The sequence below is a fragment of the Choloepus didactylus genome, chromosome 5, assembly GCF_015220235.1.
Source record: "Choloepus didactylus isolate mChoDid1 chromosome 5, mChoDid1.pri, whole genome shotgun sequence".
NCBI lineage: Eukaryota > Metazoa > Chordata > Mammalia > Pilosa > Megalonychidae > Choloepus > Choloepus didactylus.
In genome coordinates this window covers 124,087,043-124,104,203 of record NC_051311.1, presented here as the reverse complement: position 1 = coordinate 124,104,203, position 17,161 = coordinate 124,087,043, and the positions used below count along the sequence as shown (strand labels likewise).

Genomic DNA, 17,161 nt, shown 5'->3' with positions numbered 1-17,161 from the left:
AAACACACATGATCATCTCAATTAATAAAGAAAGTACATTTGGCAAAATCCAGCACCCCTTCATGGGAAAAAAAAAAACAAAAACAAAACCACAAAACGCTATGAATAGAAGGAAACTTCCTCAACATGGAAAAGGCACATATGAAAAGCCCACAGCTAACATACTGCCTAATGGTGAAAGAATGAAAGCTTTTTCTCTAAGATCAGGAACAAAATAAAGATGCCCACTGTCATCACAGTATTCAACATTGTACTGGATGTTCTTGCCAGAGAAACTAGGCAAGAAAAAAAAATAAAAGGCATCCAAGTTGGAAAGGAAGATGTAAAACTTTCCCTATTTGCATAAAATATGATTCTATATATAGAAAATCCTGAAAAATCTACAATAAAGCTCTTAGAATTAATAAAGGAATTCAGCAAAGTGGCACCATACAAGAGCAGCAGCCAATATTTAGCAGTGTTTCTATACACAAGCAATGGACAATTGGAAGAAAAAATCAAGTAAAAATTTCCAATCACAATAGCTACAAAAAAGAACCAAATGTTTGGGAATAATTCTAACGAGGATGTAAAGGACTTGTACACAGAAAACTATAATACATTGCTAAAGGAAACCAAAGAAGACCTAAATAAATGGAAAGAAAAATCTGTGTTCATGGATTCAGCTACTAAATATCTTTAAGATGTCAATACTACCCAAAGCAATTAAAAGATTCAATACAATCCCAATCAAAATCCAACACCTTCTTTGCAAAACCACACTGAAAAAGCCAACCTATTTCTGGTATATTGCATTCTGGCAGGTTTAGCAAACCAAAACAGTGGTCTTATTTTTTTTTTTATTCTTTTTTGGCAAATGGAGATTCAGTTTTTCCAGCATGATTTGGTGAAGAGATTATTCTTTCCCAATTGATTCATCTTTGCCCCCTTATAAAAAATCAGTTGCCCATAAATGTGAGGGTTGATTCCTGAGCTCTCAATTCTATTCCATTGGTCTATATGTCTGTCTTTGTGCCAGTCCCATGCTGTTTTTTCTTAACTTATTATTTTTTTCTTGTGAACTTTAACATATATACATAAGAGTGATAACTTTCAAAGTATGATTTCACAAGTAGTTAGAGAGCAAATTTCAAAGAATGTCATGGGTCACAGTTCCACAACTTCAGCCATTTCCATTGTTGTAAAATGTAACATATATACAGAAAGGTATCATCTCTTAATATGATACCTTTCTATACGTATGTTCAATGGGGTTTTACTAGGTTACAAATCTACAGTTCTAAGGCCATGAAAATGTCCAAATTAAAGCATCAAGAGGAAGATACCTTCTCTGAAGAAAGGCTAATGGCATCCAGGTTTCCTCTGTCACATGGGAAGGCACACAGTGATGTCTGCTGGTTCTTCCTTCCTGGTTCTGGTTTCAATGGCTGCCTACAAATATTTGTCAGGGTTTCCCTCTATGCTTTCCTGCTTTACCTGCCTCTTATCGCCTCATAGAGGACTCCAGTGAAGTATTAAGACCCACCTTGAATGGGCTTGATCACATCTCAGTTGGAGTAGCCTAACCAAAAGGTCCCACCCACTCTAAGTCTGCCCCTATAAGAATGGATAAAAGAGTGTGGTCTTTTCTGGGATACGTAACAGCCCAAACCAGCACAACCTCTATCTCACATCATAAACAAAAATCAACTCAAAATGGATTGAAGACCTTAATATAAGAGCTGGAACCATCAAACTCCTAGAAGAAAATATAGGGAAACATATTCAGGCCCTTGTTTTAGGCAATGGTTTCTTAGACTTTCCACCCAAAACATAAACAACAAAAGAAAAAATAAATAAATAGTTCCTCATTAAAATAAAAAAAAAAAAACTTTTGTGCCTCAAAGGAATTTATCATGGAAATAAAATGACAACCTACAAAGTGGGAGAAAATATTTGGTAGCCACATATCGATAAAGGCTTAGTATCCAGAATACATAAAGAAATCCTTCAAATTAACAACAGAAAGACAAACAATCCAATTTAAAAATGGGCAAGGGCTTGAACAGACATCTCTTCAAAGAAGATGCTCAAGTGGCCAGAAACTACATGAAAAGATGCTCAACATCATTATCAGTCAGAGAAATGCAAATCAAAACCACAATGAAATACCATTTCACTCCCAAAAGAGCGGCTACTATTGAAAAACTAGAAAATTATAAGAATTGGATTAGATGCAGAGAAATAGGAGCACTCATTCATTGATGGTGGGAATATAAAATGGTGCAAACTAAGTGGAAGACAGTTTGGCAGTTCCTCTGACAGTTAAATATAGAATTGCTGTAAGATCCAGCATTCCTACTTCCAGGTATATACACAAAAGAATGGGAAGCAGGGACTCAAACAGATATTTGCACACTGATGTTCATAATGACATTATTCACAATTGCCCAAAGATAAAAGCAACACACTTATCCATCAGCATATAAACGGAAAAGCAATATGTATTATATATATTATTCAGCCATAAAAAGGAACCAAATAGTGATACATGCAACAACACAGATGAACCTTGAAGACATCATGTTGAATGAAATAAGCCAGATACAAAATCACAAATATTTTATGGTCTCACTGATATGAAATTATTAGAATAAGAAAACTCATAGTGTCAGAATCTAGAATATAGATTACTAGGGCATGAGTTGGGGATAGGGAATTGGAAGTTAAGGCTTAAAATGCACAGGGTTCCTATTCTGATTGGTTAAAAGGAGAAAGCTAGGTTGTATAGGGTAACAGAATAAATTAAAAAAAAAAAAATCCATGGAATTACACTATACAAACAGTGATCCCTAAATTAAACTGTGGACTTAGTTAAAACTATAATTATAAAACTGTGCTTTCATCAATTGTAACAAATATACCACACCAATGCAAGGTGTTAAAAATAGGGTGGTATATGGGAATCCTGTATTTTATGTATGAGTTTTCTGCAAACCCACAACTTCTCTAATAATAACCACAAATTAAAAAAAAAAAATCACACATATTTTCTATGTTCTGTTTCCCAATGTGCAGAAGTGAGTACCATCACTTCATAGGCATGGCTCCCATGCAGGTAAATGATTTTCAGCAGTAGCCCACATGGTTAACCACTGCCTCATTTTTAGAACACTCACTTTCTACTTCACAAGATACCACATTTTCCTGGTTGTGTGGACCTCCATAATTTCTTCTGTTGATTCCTATTCCTCATTCATGGAATACATTTGGCTATGCTCTGGATCTTTCTCTAATCTACATGCATATTAATTTATCTATATGTACTCTGTAATATGATAATATGTACTCTGTATAAAAGCATATTTTCTCTATATATAATGCATCTTTATATACTCAATAAATCTTCTCTATATACACGTATCAGCTATTAAAATGCTTCTGAAAAAAGAAATATTTAATTATGTCCAAACAGGTTCATTAAATTAATCTTAAAAAGATGAAAAATGGTTTGTGAACAATTATTACATTATAAAATGGAGAATATGCTGAATATGCTTTGCAATATTAAAATTGTTTACATCTGACAGGGGAAGTTAAAAGTATTTTTTCTTAAATATATTTTATGCTACTTACATAATTTGCTACATATAGGTTTATAATGTCTATAGCATGTATATAACAATTCACATATATAGCAAAAATGTTAAGTTTTAAAATGTAATAATGTCAATGAAGGAAATAATTCTTAAAGTTTTAACACATCATTTTCACCTCTAATGGTTATTTATCTTGCTTTTAATACAGACATTATTAGATTAAAGGGATATAACTGTGACATTTATGGTTGCATAATAAGGAACTGAAATTTTTACCAGATGTATCATGTATTAATCATATTCAATAGTTCAAATGACAAAAATTCCTAAATTGGCAATGATATTTATTTCTTACTAAATATGTTCATCAATCTATTTTATATTTTCTATATCTTTCATACTTTTCTCCATTTTTCCTAAGAATCATAATTGGAACCATTAATTGGAATCAAGCCTACATAATTTATTGCACACCAATGCAATGTATTAATAATAGGGTGGTATATGGGAACCCTGTATTTTATGCCTGATTTTTCTGTAAACCCACGATTTCTCTAACTATATACAATGTTTATATATAATTAAGTACCTTAACTGAGGAAATTATTTAAATGCATGGTCTACACATTCAAAGTTGGAGGCCTGGTTTCAGAAAGTTGGGCCGGAGAAACTCTCTGAAATGCTGGCAGCACATTACCTGGCACTGTCTTTTTATTTTTCTATTTTATTATTTTTTTAAATTGTGAAATATATATAGAGAAAGTGAAAAATTTCAAAGTATGATTTAACAAGTAGTTATGGAGCAAATTTCAAAGAATGTTATCGGTTACAGTTCCACAATTTCAGTCATTTCCTTACTGTGAAATATAACAAATGTACAGAAATGTGATAACTTTCCAAGTGTGATTTAACAAAAAAAAAAGAGCAAATTTTGAAGCATGCTATATGTTACAGTCTACCCTGTCAGTTATTTCTTTCTAGCAATTTTAGTAACCTAAAAACTAAAAAAAAAGTTTATAAAAAGATCATAAATATGGAACACTTCATGAATTTGCGTGTCATCCTTGTGCAGCGGCTATGTTAATTTTCTCTGTATTGTTCCAATTTTAGGATATGTGTTGCAGAAGCGAGCACCTGGCACTGTCTTGTATCACCTTTTTTGAGTCTGTAGCTAAGACTCATAGCTTAAAGAGTTGGATGTTGATTGCAATGTGTTACTAATAAAAATGTAAGCCCTCAGATTTCTAAACCAGACATATTTGCAAAACTCATTGCTATTTCTTATTTTTCTCCCTTTATCAGCTATTCGTCTCTCACTCCTGAAAATCAATGCATGACCTCATTCATTATGGTTTATCCTTCAGTCTGAACAATTCAGGAATATTCATCATGATTTCTATTAATCAGTTAAAGATGTTCATAAACAAAGTTGATGAATAATTCATATAAAATTGAGTGTATGTGCTCTGATGATGAATAATCATGAACTGATCTGGAATTCTGGAATTTGTAGATGACTTATGAATATTTATTTCTAGATGGTACTCCTATGTAATTCATGATTCCCTGAAAACTGTTTTCTTTTACTTTCTATCCTGTACTTTTGCTGAAGATTCCATTGGGACCATTAAGTAAGTTTCCTAGAGGGTTTGGCCACAGTAAAAATTGTGAATATAATGTCATCTGCAGATCTTAATAAACACACAAAAAACTCATATTTATTTCCATAGTCTCATCCAGCAGATTTTTAACGTAACATTGTCTTTCACCATATTATCTTTTCACATGACAGAAAGATTGCTTTGTGCGCCCACTTCACTAGACAGATGTGAAAATGTGAAAACGTAAAACAAACTGAAAAACGAATGCCGGAAATAACATTTCCCTTAAGCAGCTACTAATCTTATGCCAGGTGCAGAATTTGCTGCTCTTCAATGAATGTTTTTTTAGTGTGCCCTATGGCCACTTGCAAATTGGAAATTTCACAACAACTTTGGGTTGAGTATTTATATGAGATGAGACACTTCAGCCCTAGGATTGTCATCAGCTGGCCCTTTTCAGGATGAGAATTAGCAAGCAGCCTTTTGGAACTCTTCAAATGTTCCAAGTGCTTGGCAATCATTTACCACTTAATCCTCCTTTGAGGGAGGTCAGCCCTCTGCTTCAATTTTCACATGAAGTATTTCACACAGATGTGAAATAATCTCTAAAAGCCCGGAGTGCAGCAAATCTGGGGTAATAAAAATAATCAGAGACAGATCTGGAAAGATTGGGGAGTAAGAAATTTATATCTTTGGTTGCCCACCTGCATGCTCTTTCAGAGTGCTCGTCATAATAGAAACATAGCTATTGCTCATTACATATCAGAAATTATTCCAAACACTTAGATATAAGAATCAGTTTAAATTTCACTACAATCCTAAGAAGTAGGGACTCTCATTACCTCTACTATATAGATAAGGAAACTGAGGCACACACTGGCTAAATCAATTGTCCAGTTACACAGCTAGTAAGTGACAGAGCTGAGGTTCCAACCCATGTACTATGGGCTCATAGCCATTAGGGTCTGCTGCACCTGCTTCTCCATTTTACCCTAGCCATCATCTCACCTTAGCTTGTCCACCCTGGCAATTACCTATATTGTACACTGTGTCCATTTACTCGATGTCTTTTTTCTGCTAGGAAACCCTAAATTGTCTGTACTATGTGCCTGTGTTTGACACTGAAAAAAACTCTGCCTTCTGAAGTTGTTCTAATACGGTATTTTAGAATTTACCATCTAAGTAAGTTTTTACTATGTCCCTTTTAAAGTCTTACTCCTGCAGAAAAGTGTGGTGACAGTTTGTATCACAGTTTTCTCCAGAACATCTTAAAAGTTCTCAGGTCCCTTAGAGAAGCAGAAAGATTTTGCAGTTTAGCCAAGGGTTCATAACCAACCAAAGAGCACGGTAGAAATTAGGGCGAGACTGAACCAGCAAAGATCGCATGTTCTTGCAGACTTTTTATCCAGTCTGCTATGACGTTTTCTTAAGTGCAAATGTTTTCTTTTGGTGTGTTCAGCCAAAAATTCCATTGATGTCACACACTGGGTACTTATATTCCTCATTTTATAAGGAAAGTTAGTGGTTGCTATAAAGTCAGACCCTATTCACAATAATTATTCCATTTAGGGGAAAAGGAGGAGGCCTGTGAACTATGTTACTTTCCTTAAACTGTTCAGAACTATACTCACATTCTTCTAAGTGTTTATGTCTGCACCAAGCTTTTAGCTGTATGTCTACATGTTAAAGCACTCCTCCATGGGACCCCTGCTCTGGACCTGCTCAATTGCAAAAAAAAGGACATTAGTGTTGGAAGGACCAACGACCGTTCGTTAATATTGATGGTGCAATAGGAATAATATCTGACAGCATCTCAAGGGCTGTAAATAGACAATGGTAAACATAAAGGTACAACAAAAAGTTATGAAGGCCATTTGAGAGAGTGAATTGGAAAAACTCTACCCTTAGACACATTTTAAGAAAATGTTTAAAAATTACCAAAATTCTTGATGTTCATCAGTATCTCTTTCTTTTTTACATAGGTTTAGCCTTTTTCTCCCTGATATCTAACAGCCAGTTGGTCTTTTAAACATCTATAACATTTTATGAAAATTATTTCATTGTTTTTCAAAAATGATTTGAAAATTGTTTCATCACTTATCTTCAAATAGAATAGTCTGATTCAGTGGCATGAAAACATCTTTCATTATTAGAATGAATAGCAATTTAAAATAGACTCATTTAATACTCAAGATTTTAAAAATCTTTTGATTAGGTCTTATACATTACTAATACAGATTATTCCTTCATAATTTTATTATTATTCTGAAGACAATTTTCTCATTTTATATTTTATATTACTTTCACAAATTATAGTTGCTATCTTATCAAAGTAATATATGTATTTCAAATAAATGCCTAACATATATGTTTGTGCAATCTGTTTCTTGCCTCCATTAGGTAATGACTCTTAGTAACCCAAATTTAAGAAGGAAAAATTTGTAGCACATTGAGGTTTATTTACTTCCCACAGAATTCACACTTAGTAAATGACCAAGTTGGGGCCAAACATAGGCCTCTAGAATACAGACCTATGTTCTTAAGCAATACTCTATTTTGCTTTTTAATATCTAATAGCACCATAAATCTGCCAATAGAAATTCCTCTCTCTTTGCCATCATGCTACTTCCCTTATCGCCCCCTTCCTCTTTTCTTTATATTTACCTCCAAATTTCTAAATAATATAGTTATAGACTATTTTCTGATTTTTCAGTGTTAGATATTACTTACTGGCTTACACTAGAGAAGATGAAGCTTAACCTCATAGAGCTCTCTTCTCCTTTGTGACTCCACTTTTATATCCATTCTCCTAAAACACTGATATCCAACTTCCTGGCTAAATCAAATTTCAGTGTTTACATTTTTATGGTTTGACAAATATTGCTCTCATTTGAGCCACTGACAGAACTCTCACACTTCACTACTGTACTGAGGACACTTACACTTCATTTCTTATATGAGGTTTTTTTATTGTTATTATTCTGGAGTTACCTCACTTTCGTCAATTGCTTTCTTTCTATATGCCTGTCACTAACACAGCACCAAAACCCTCTGAGAGAACTTAAAATTATTCTCAATATGGTCAAATACTTCATGTCGATCTATAGGTCCTAGGTATTCTTTTTCCTTGATATATCTATCCCTCCTGGGCCTCTCTGTCCCCCTGCCCCTATGTGATCTGTTTCTTCTCAAAGACTGTTGCACATCTGGCTTTGGAGAATTACCATTTGCTCATCATCCTGGGAATTCCCTTCCATTCTCTTCTCTGTTCCATTCCCTTTATCATGATCCAGTATCTTCATTGTTGGAGTTTGTTCCCTACTTTTAATGTGGTATATACTCTAAGAAATCAGGAGTTAAGAATTTAAAGACCTAGTATGTTTAAGTATTTCTTTATTTTACTTGACCATTGAACTCAAAACTGTAGGTTAGAATTATTTCATCAGCTTTTATCTTCCTACACTGATCTTAAGAAATCTGATGCAAATTTCATATGTGAATTTCTTTCCTTCTCTAGAAACTTTTAGGATCTAAATGAAGGTCTGGAATTTTAAAACAGTAGTGCCATACCTGCTGTGTTGTTTTTCTTTACGTGTGCCTCTGAGCAATTGGTGAGCCCTTACAATCAAAAAACCTATGTCTTTAGGTGTGAGAAATTTTCTTCCTTATGTTTTTCTTTGTACTCTCTTTCTGGAACTACTAATGGTTGGTTTAAAATTTGATTATTTGATATTTATCTTGATCAAAGCTTGGCAAACTATTTCTGTAGTGGGCCAGATGTTAAATATTTTAGACTTTGGTGGTTCATAAAGTCTCTGTCACAACTGTTGAGCTCTGTTTACAATAGACAACACCTTAAAAATAGGCATGGCTATGTTCCAATAAAATTTTATGTACAAAAGCTAGCAGGGGAACTGATTTGGCCTGAAGGCAGTCTTTTGCCAATTCTGATCCCGATCTACATCCATCTTTAGTAAACTCAGTTAATTTTGCTAATTTCTCACATCACTGCTTTGGATTTTCCATGAAAAATAACACATATTATTTTGACAAACAAAACAAAACAAAAATTTAGATTTTTCTTTTTCATTGGTTCAGCACTTTTCTTTTTTTGGCCAGATAGTTCAAATAAACGATTAAATAATAATATTGAAAACAAACTTCTAATTTTAATGTAAATGGAACTAATATCACATTAGCTTTTTGTTTGAGAATTCATTTTTTTATTTTCCAATTTTCACTTTAATTAATTATATTTACTATATTTAATCTAATTCCCTATTGAGGCCTATTAAGATAATCGTGAACATTTTTGCCTAGTGGCCTGAAATATGATGCAGTAATTCTTTTTTTTTTTCTTTTTTTTTTTTTTTTTTAGGTTCCAATACATTTTTTTTTTTAATCATCATTTTATTGAGATATATTCACATACCACGCAGTCATACAAAACAAATTGTACTTTCGATTGTTTACAGTACCATTACATAGTTGTACATTCATCACCTAAATCAATCCCTGACACCTTCATTAGCACACACACAAAAATAACAAGAATAATAATTAGAGTTAAAAAGAGCAATTGAAGTAAAAAAGAACACTAGGTACCTTTGTCTGTTTGTTTGCTTCCCCTACTTTTCTACACATCGATCCATAAACTAGACAAAGTGGAGTTTGGTCCTTATGGCATTCCCAATCCCACTGTCACCCCTCATAAGCTACATTTTTATACAACTGTCTTCGAGATTCATGGGTTCTGGGTTGTAGTTTAATAGTTTCAGGTATCCACCACCAGCTACCCCAATTCTTTAGAACCTAAAAAAGGTTGTCTAAAGTGTGCGTAAGAGTGCCCACCAGAGTGATCTCTCGGCTCGTTTTGGAATCTCTCTGCCACTGAAGCTTATTTCATTTCCTTTCACATCCCCCTTTTGGTCAAGAAGATGTTCTCCATCCCACGATGCCGGGTCTACATTCCTCCCCGGGAGTCATATTCCACGTTGCCAGGGAGATTCACTTCCCTGGGTGTCTGATCCCACGTAGGGGGGAGGGCAGTGATTTCACCTTTCAAGTTGGCTTAGCCAGAGAGAGAGGGCCACATCTGAGCAACAAAGAGGCATTCAGGAGGAGACTCTTAGGCACAAATACAGGGAGGCCTAGCCTCTCCTTTGCAGCAACCGTCTTCCCAAGGGTAAAACTTATGGTAGAGGGCTCAACCCATCAAACCACCAGTCCCCTATGTCTGTGGTCATGTTAGCAACCATGGAGGTGGGGTAGGCGAATACCCCTGCATTCTCCACAGGCTCCTCAAGGGGGCACTACATCTTTTTTTTTTTTTTCCTTGTTTGTCTTTTTTCTTTTTTTTTTTTTTTTTTTAACTTTCCCTTCTTTTTTCAAATCAACTGTATGAAAAAAAAAGTTAAAAAGAAAACAAACATACAATAAAAGAACATTTCAAAGAGACCATAGCAAGGGAGTAAGAAAAAGACAACTAACCTAAGATAACTGCTTAACTTCCAACATGTTCCTACTTTACCCCAAGAAAGTTACATACTATAGCAACATTTCAGTGAACTTGTTCCTACTACATCCATCAGAAATTAACAGACCATAGTCATTTCTGGGCATCCCCAGAACGTTAAATAGCTTATCTGTTCTTCTTGGATTATTGTTCCCCCTTCCTTAATTGCTCTCTATTGCTAGTTCCCCTACATTCTACATTATAAACCATTTGTTTTACATTTTTCAAAGTTCACATTAGTGGTAGTATATAATATTTCTCTTTTTGTGCCTGGCTTATTTCGCTCAGGATTATGTCTTCAAGGTTCATCCATGTTGTCATATGTTTCACGAGATCGTTCCTTCTTACTGCCGCGTAGTATTCCATCGTGTGTATATACCACATTTTATTTATCCACTCATCTGTTGAAGGACATTTGGGTTGTTTCCATCTCTTGGCAATTGTGAATAATGCTGCTATGAACATTGGCGTGCAGATATCTGTTCGTGTCACTGCTTTCCGATCTTCCGGGTATATACCGAGAAGTGCAATCGCTGGATCGAATGGTAGCTCTATCTCTAGTTTTCTAAGGAACTGCCAGACTGACTTCCAGAGTGGCTGAACCATTATACAGTCCCACCAACAATGAATAAGAGTTCCAATTTCTCCACATCCCCTCCAGCATTTGTAGTTTCCTGTTTGTTTAATGGCAGCCATTCTAACCGGTGTTAGATGGTATCTCATTGTGGTCTTAATTTGCATCTCTCTAATAGCTAGTGAAGCTGAACATTTTTTCATGTGTTTCTTGGCCATTTGTATTTCCTCTTCAGAGAACTGTCTTTTCATATCTTTTGCCCATTTTATAATTGGGCTGTCTGTACTATTGTCATTGAGTTGTAGGATTTCTTTGTATATGCAAGATATCAGTCTTTTGTCAGATACATGGTTTCCAAAAATTTTTTCCCATTGAGTTGGCTGCCTCTTTACCTTTTTGAGAAATTCCTTTGAGGTGCAGAAACTTCTAAGCTTGAGGAGTTCCCATTTATCTATTTTCTCTTTTGTTGCTTGTGCTTTGGGTGTAAAGTCTAGGAAGTGGCCTCCTAATACAAGGTTTTGAAGATGTTTTCCTACATTATCTTCTAGGAGTTTTATGGTACTTTCTTTTATATTGAGATCTTTGGTCCATTTTGAGTTAATTTTTGTGTAGGGGGTGAGGTAGGGGTCCTCTTTCATTCTTTTGGATATGGATATCCAACTCTCCCAGCCCCATTTGTTGAAAAGACCATTATGGCTCAGTTCGGTGACTTTGGGGGCCTTATCAAAGATCAGTCGGCCATAGATCTGAGGGTCTATCTCTGAATTCTCAATTCGATTCCATTGATCTATATGTCTATCTTTGTGCCAGTACCATGCTGTTTTGGCAACTGTGGCTTTATAATAAGCTTCAAAGTCAGGGAGTGTAAGTCCTCCCACTTCGTTTTTCTTTTTTAGAGTGTCTTTAGCAATTCGAGGCATCTTCCCTTTCCAAATAAATTTGATAACTAGCTTTTCCAAGTCTGCAAAGTAGGTTGTTGGAATTTTGATTGGGATTGCATTGAATCTGTAGATGAGTTTGGGTAGAATTGACATCTTAATGACATTTAGCCTTCCTATCCATGAACATGGAATATTTTTCCATCTTTTAAGGTCCCCTTCTATTTCTTTTAGTAGAGTTATGTAGTTTTCTTTGTATAGGTCTTTTACATCTTTGGTTAAGTTTATTCCTAGGTACTTGATTTTTTTAGTTGCTATTGAAAATGGTATCTTTTTCTTGAGTGTCTCTTCAGTTTGTTCATTTCTAGCATATAGAAACATTACTGACTTATGTGTATTAATCTTGTATCCCGCTACTTTGCTAAATTTGTTTATTAGCTCTAGTAGGTGTATCGTTGATTTCTCAGGGTTTTCTAGATATAAGATCATATCATCTGCAAACAATGACAGTTTTACTTCTTCTTTTCCAATTTGGATGCCTTTTATTTCTTTGTCTTGCCGGATTGCCCTGGCTAGCACTTCCAGCACAATGTTGAATAACAGTGGTGACAGCGGGCATCCTTGTCTTGTTCCTGATCTTAGAGGGAAGGCTTTCAGTCTCTCACCATTGAGTACTATGCTGGCTGTGGGTTTTTCATATATGCTCTTTATCATGTTGAGGAAGTTTCCTTCAATTCCTACCTTTTGAAGTGTTTTTATCAAAAACGGATGTTGGATTTTGTCAAATGCTTTTTCAGCATCTATTGACATGATCAATTGATTTTTCCCTTTCGAGTTTTTAATGTGTTGTAATACATTGATTGTTTTTCTTATGTTGAACCATCCTTGCATGCCTGGAATGAACCCCACTTGGTCATGGTGTATGATATTTTTAATGTGTCTTTGGATTCGATTTGCAAGTATTTTGTTGAGGATTTTTGCATCTATATTCATTAGGGAGATTGGCCGGTAGTTTTCCTTTTTTGTAGCATCTTTGCCTGGTTTTGGTATTAGATTGATGTTAGCTTCATAAAATGAGTTAGGTAGTGTTCCATTTTCTTCAATGTTTTGAAAGAGTTTGAGTAAGATTGGTGTCAGTTCTTTCTGGAAAGTTTGGTAGAATTCCCCTGTGAAGCCATCTGGCCCTGGGCATTTATTTGTGGGAAGATTTTTGATGACTGATTGGATCTCTTTGCTTGTGATGGGTTGGTTGAGGTCTTCTATTTCTTCTCTGGTCAGTCTAGGTTGTTCATATGTTTCCAGGAATTTGTCCATTTCTTCTACATTATCCAGTTTGTTGCCATACAGTTGTTCATAATATCCTCTTATAATTTTTTTTAATTTCTTCAGGATCTGCAGTTATGTCACCTTTTTCATGCATTATTTTGTTTATATGGGTCTTCTCTCTTTTTGATTTTGTCAGTCTAGCTAGGGGCTTGTCAATCTTGTTGATCTTCTCAAAGAACCAACTTTTGGTGATATTTATCCTTTCTATTGTTTTTTTGTTCTCTATGTCATTTATTTCTGCTTTAATCCTTGTTATTTCTTTTCTTGTACTTGGTTTAGGATTGGTTTGCTGTTCATTTTCTAGCTTCTTCAGTTGATCCATTAGTTCTTTGATTTTGGCTCTTTCTTCCTTTTTAATATATGCGTTTAGTGCTATAAATTTCCCCCTTAGCACTGCTTTTGCTGCATCCCATAGGTTTTGGTATGTTGTGTTCTCATTTTCATTCGTCTCTATATATTTAGCAATTTCTCTTGCTATTTCTTCTTTAACCCACTGATTGTTTAGGAGTGTGTTGTTTAACCTCCAGGTATTTGTGAATTTTCTAAGTCTCTGATGGTTATTGACTTCTAATTGTATTCCATTGTGGTCAGAGAATGTGCTTTGAATAATTTCAATCTTTTTAAATTTATTGAGCCTTGTTTTATGTCCCAGCATATGATCTATTCTGGAGAAAGTTCTGTGAGCACTAGAAAAGTATGTGTATCCTCTTGATTTGGGATGTAATGTCCTGTAGATGTCTGTTAAATCTAATTCATTTATCAGATTGTTTAGGTTTTCAATTTCCTTATTGGTCTTCTGTCTGGTTGATCTATCTATAGGAGAGAGTGATGTGTTGAAGTCTCCCACAATTATTGTGGAAACATCAATTGCTTCCTTTAGTTTTGCCAATGTTTCTCTCATGTATTTTGTGGCACCTTGATTGGGTGCATAGACATTTATGATTGTTATTTCTTCTTGCTGAATTGCCCCTTTTATTAGTATGTAGTGGCCTTCTTTGTCTCTCAAAACATCCCTGCATTTGAAGTCTATTTTATCTGAGATTAATATTGCTACACCTGCTTTCTTTTGGCTGTAGCTTGCATGAAATATTTTTTTCCATCCTTTCACTTTCAGTTTCTTTGTGTCCCTGTGTCTAAGATGAGTCTCTTGTATGCAACATATTGATGGTTCATTTTTTTTGATCCATTCTGTGAATCTATATCTTTTAATTGGGGAGTTTAATCCATTTACATTCAACGTTAAAACCGTGAAGGCATTTCTTGAATCGGCCATCTTATCCTTTGGATTATGTTTGCCATATTTTTCCCTCTCTCTATTAATATCCTTTATTGTACCCATACCGAATCTCTTTAGTACTGAACCTTTCTCCAAGTCTCTCTGTCCTGTCTTTGTTTCTCTGTCTGTAGGGCTCCCTTTAGTATCTCCAGTAGGGCAGGTCTCTTGTTAGCAAATTCTCTCAGCATTTGTTTGTCTGTGAAAAATTTAAGCTCTCCCTCAAATTTGAAGGAGAGCTTTGCTGGATAAAGTATTCTTGGCTGGAAATTCCTCTCACTCAGAATTTTAAATATATCGTGCCACTGCCTTCTCGCCTCCATGGTGGCTGCTGAGTAGTCACTACTTAGTCTTATGCTGTTTCCTTTGTATGTGGTGAATTGCTTTTCTCTTGCTGCTTTCAGAACTTGCTCCTTCTCTTCTATGTTTGACAGTGTGATCAGTATATGTCTCGGAGTGGGTTTTTTTTGGATTTATTCTATTTGGAGTTCGCTGAGCATTTATGATTTGTGTATTTATGTTGTTTAGAAGATTTGGGAAGTTTTCCCCAACAATTTCTTTGAATACTCTTCCTAGACCTTTACCCTTTTCTTCCCCTTCTGGGACACCAATGAGTCTTATATTCGGACGTTTCATATTATCTATCATATCCCTGAGGTCCATTTCGAGTTTTTCAATTTTTTTCCCCATTCTTTCTTTTATGCTTTCATTTTCCATTCTGTCATCTTCCAGGTCACTGATTCGTTGTTCAACTTCCTCTAGTCTTGTACTATGAGTGTCCAGAATCTTTTTAATTTGGTCAACAGTTTCTTTAATTTCCATAAGATCATCCATTTTTTTATTTAGTCTTGCAATGTCTTCTTTATGCTCTTCTAGGGTCTTCTTGATTTCCTTCATATCCCGTACTAGGGTCTCATTGTTCATCTTTAGTTCTTTGAGTAGCTGCTCTAGGTGTGTCTCTTCTGGTCTTTTGATTTGGGTGCTTGGGCTTGGGTTATCCATATCGTCTGGTTTTTTCATATGCTTTATAATTTTCTGTTGTTTTTGGCCTCGTGGCATTTGCTGACCTTGATAGGGTTCTTTTAGGGTTTGTAGACCAGTTGAAGTCCTTATCTCTAATTTATCAGATCTACAGCTTCGTGGAGCATACTTTCTCTAACTAACCAGCAGGTGGCGTCCACGAGCCACCTGTTCTCCACAAGCCAGATCTCCCCTGCTTAGCCTTTTTGGTGAGTGGGGGAGTGAGTCTTGTGGGGCCCAATTGGTGTCCCAAGCTTGCGTGTGTAGTTGGTGTTGCCTGCCCTGTATGTGGGGCGTGTTTCTGGGCAGTCGGGGAGGGGGGGTGGCCCTAACAATCAAATCTCCCTGATGATCCTAGAGTTTTAAAGCTACTGCAATAGTCTAATCCTTCAGTTCAGTCCTGCCACAGTTTGTCTCTGCCACTGACCCACAAGTCTTTGGTATTGGCGTATGGCTCCTGAGACTTGCAAGTGGGCCCCTCTTCCAGGCTGTGCACCCCGGGTCCTCTGTTGAGGGATGACTGTGCTATGTCACAGGTGAGTGCCGTCCCCCAGGGCAGTTCTGGGCTGCTGGGCTGTGTTGGGAGGCTCCCAGTCTGCTCAAATGATGGCTGAATGGGGCTCTGTTAATTCACACTGCTCCCCCTTCCCAGCTCTGGGACATTCAGCTGAGGTTGCAGGGAAGGCTAATGTCCACGCCCAGTTTTGTGGTGTGTGCCTGTTATTTGAAGCACTTCCGTCACACTGGGTTGTCTGGGGCAGCTCTGGGCTATGGGGCTGGCGATGGGCAGGAGTGTTTCCTGTCCACCAGGATGGTGGCTGTGAGCGGACACCCCCCTTTTCTTGGGAAGTTGTGTTGTTTAGTGAATTTTTTCAGCCACTGGATTATTGCCTTTTGTCTCAGAGCTCTCTTAGTTCTGCTCTTGACTTGACGTGCCCAAATTTCAATTCTTTGAAGCTTTCTGTATTGAGCTTCTTAGAGTAATTGTTTTAGAAAAAGCAAAAAGGATTTAAAAAAAAAAAAAAAAAAACGGCCCTCCTCAGAGATCTAATGGGTTATTGAAATGCTAATAGACAAAGCAACCAGGGCCATTAAGGAAAGGTGCCCAGGGCAGAGAGATCAGCCTTGCTTCGGGATTTGCATATGCGCCTCAAGGCCTGATCTCCGCCCTTCCCCTTTCTGTGTTCACCAGAACTCCAAAAATCCTCTGCTTTTATTTTGGAGTTTTTCGTGTTGTTTTTTTTTCTATGCCTGTCTCCTCTCTGCTGGGCTGGCTGCTCTCAGAGTCTCTGGTGTCTGGCCTCAGTCTGTCTATGGTTGGAGTTTGAATCAGTAGAATGAGTTTCCGATAAGAGCAGCCACTGCAATTCTCCCTTCTCCTTCCTGGAGCTGACAG

The 17,161-nt window shown here is 36.1% G+C and overlaps 1 non-coding gene across 1 annotated transcript; it reads right to left on the bottom strand.

Annotated features, from left to right (window-relative positions):
- Nucleotides 1–4,605: 4,605 nt before the first annotated feature.
- LOC119535649 lies at nucleotides 4,606–4,712 on the bottom strand. Its single transcript, XR_005217261.1, has one exon. It is a non-coding gene; the product is annotated as a U6 spliceosomal RNA (small nuclear RNA).
- Between the last annotated feature and the right edge of the window lie 12,449 nt (nucleotides 4,713–17,161).